Source organism: Euphorbia lathyris, chromosome 7, assembly GCF_963576675.1.
Source record: "Euphorbia lathyris chromosome 7, ddEupLath1.1, whole genome shotgun sequence".
In the NCBI taxonomy this organism is placed as follows: Eukaryota; Viridiplantae; Streptophyta; class Magnoliopsida; order Malpighiales; family Euphorbiaceae; genus Euphorbia; species Euphorbia lathyris.
This window is the reverse complement of record NC_088916.1, coordinates 41414238-41417202: the sequence shown is the minus strand read 5'-3', so window position 1 is coordinate 41417202 and position 2965 is coordinate 41414238. Positions and strand designations below refer to the sequence as shown.

The 2965-nt window shown below is 40.4% G+C and overlaps 1 non-coding gene across 1 annotated transcript; it reads left to right on the top strand.

The window, feature by feature from the left end:
- Positions 1 to 442: 442 nt before the first annotated feature.
- LOC136201735 (small nucleolar RNA R71) lies at positions 443 to 547 on the top strand. Its single transcript, XR_010674077.1, has one exon. It is a non-coding gene; the product is annotated as a small nucleolar RNA R71 (small nucleolar RNA).
- Positions 548 to 2965: the final 2418 nt, after the last annotated feature.

Here is a 2965-nt window from a genome sequence, read left to right as displayed (position 1 = left end):
ACAAGGTTGGGTTGCTAACCTTGTCGCATTCGAGCGCATTCAACACTAAATGCGACAATATTGGGTTCTAACCTTGTCGCATTCGAGCGCATTCAAATGGAATGCGACAATGTTATAATTCTTATCAAGGGATACCCTCTTATTTGCAGACTTGGATTCTTGAGTTGTGGAATGTGACTCATGCATATTACACAATGAGAAGTGGCAACCCACTTCCACGCTTGCTGAGATGGACCCAGAGAATAGTCCCCTCAAACAAAGCAGTCAGAGAAACATTTTCTGTAAGTGGAATGAGAAGCCTAGTGGTTTGGTACTTGCGGTATAAATCATGTGGATTCAATACATAGACTTGTTCCATATTATTACTTGATAACGACGGGGTACACTTATCCCTTAGTGAGCCATTGAGCGTCAGCTCGGGACGCATCACATCCATAATGGAATGCCATGATTTGTGCTCTTCTCAATATCTCTTTGTACTTTCCCATGCCTTAGAGAGTGATTCATTTTCCTCCTGATAGAAGTGAGATACTTCATTTCTCAGTTTGATTACTTGTCTAGGAGGGAAGCACTTCATTAAAAACAGGGTGGCCATCTCTTCCCAAGTTGTGATTGATACTGGTTGAAGGTTCTTCAGCCAATTCTTTGCTTTAGCTTTTAACAAAAGGGAACAACTTTGACCGTATTAGATGATCACTCTCATTTTTATTCATTTTGAACGTCTTGCACAAAATGATGAAATCTTGTATCTGAGCATTAGGATCCTCGTTAGGATAGCCTCCAAATTGCACAACTATTTGCAACATTTGTGAACCATAGAAGCCTTATCTCGAACATGTGGTTTCCCTTATTAGGCAGAATGATCCATGATGAATGATCTTCAGTTGAAGGTCTGGAATAGTCTTTCATCCCAGCCTAAGAGGTCCATTATTGTTTGGCAAAAAGCATCATAAGGCCCCCGATCTTTCGTTATTTGGTGCATTAAACCCCTGATCTTTCATTTAGACACATTGAGCGCTTGATCTTTCATATATGGGTGTATAAGGCCCTTCAGTAAATCAATTCTATATGGGTGTAAATCAATCCTAACAACGCACGCCAATAAGTCATTGATCTGGACGATGGTGTGAAACTGCTCCAGAGATAGAGGCTCCACTTACATATGTTGGGAGCAAGCTGTAACCAAGCATACAAGTATTCAACCGTAAATTGGCAATCCATGAAAGGTTGCCAAAAGCAAATGTCCTTATTTTGACGCCCTTTTGAACCATAAATATGGAGTTCAAAATTGACAGCGGTAGATCAGGGTGCCCTTGCCTGTAATCATCAACGAGGAAATCGTTTACTTAATTAAGCATATCGCGATTAGATGACGAGGTTAGGCTCAAACGGAGGCCACCTTAGGGGTTAACCAAATGTCAAACCAGAAATTTAGTGATGATGGGTGTTCCATCCACCAAAGAGAATGCTCATGGAGGACTTATTGAGATCCAAATGGAGGAATTTGAAATTCGCTTTCTTAGAACTTTAGTGGCCGTCATAAAATGCACATAGAGTAATATAGTAGTGAAAGAGTTCGAACAAACAACATTCTAAGTGAGCTTTCCAAGTATGCAAGACCAAATTTTTGATCCCAATGCCACCTTCCTTAATTTGCCAAGCATAGAGGCACAACGGAAGTGAACCAAGCTTTTTTTTATCAATAGACTTTGACCAAACAAAATTATGAATTCTTTCAGTGAGCTTCGTGAGGAGGTTGTGTGGCCATTTTTAAACAAGGAATGTGTGAATGATGGTGCTAGTGATAACCGAGTTCACTAGAGTTGCCCTCCCTACTAGAGAGAAAGATTTCTATTTCCACTTTGCAAATTTGGAAAGAATTTAGGGTTCGTGAAGCACCCTGAAATAACGGAACCCCAATATATCTGAACGATAATTTTTCATGCTTAATACCGACCAGAGCTGAGAAGGAAGCAGTTCCATGCTACAGAATGCTTAAACCAAAATTTTTTTTGTCGATTTCTGCTAGTTGACATGCTGCCTCGACAAGGCGCCATACGAGCACAATAGTTTATCAATAGTCTGCATATTATTGTGGGTGACAGAGCAGAATAACATGACATCGTCAATGTACAAAAAGTGAGTGCGAAAAGGGTGTCCTTTGTAGTAAGACATATCACTGAGATCCTCCTGTGTTACTAATTTTGTAATCCCGCGGTTTAAGAATTCCTTCGCTAGGCACAAAAGGACTGGGGATTAAGAATCTCCTTGCGGGACTCCCTTAGAGCAAGAGAAGTACCCCCCGTAGCACCCCTTGATAGAACCGAGATACAAGAAGAGGAAAGTATATTCAGGATCCAATCCTTAAACTGAAGGGAGAAGCTGAATGCCTCAAGCACAAAAAGTAGGAAATTCAAATCAAGCGTATCAAAGGATTTACATGTCAATTTTCAAGCCCATGCTTCCCTTGAAACAATGTTTATTCAACATGTTAACCCCTTCTGAAGCTATCGCGATATAATTGAATATTCTAATTCTTAAGAAACCCAAATTAATTATGAGAAATAATTGAGGTAACAATAGATGAAAGTCGAGCAGTGAGGATTTTGGATATGATTTTGAATATGAAGTTGCTCATTACAATAGGTCTATATTGTTCAACGGTTAGTGCATCCTCGGTTTTGTGTAGAAGAATCATGAAATTGGAGTTTAACCCATGATGAATAAAGCCGGACTGAAAGAAGCTGATGACCATCCGGTAGACATATGGGCCTATTATATCCCAGTAAAGTTGGTAGAAAATTCCCCCAAAGCCATCGAGACCCGGAGCGCTATTGCGATGCAAGCCTAAAACTGTTTCTTTAATTTCAGCAATGGAAGGAAGTCGAGTGATAGAAGAGTTGTCTTCGTCTGGGATAGATCAAGGAATGACCGCCGCAATAAGGTCTGGAGCGGCTCGAATAGA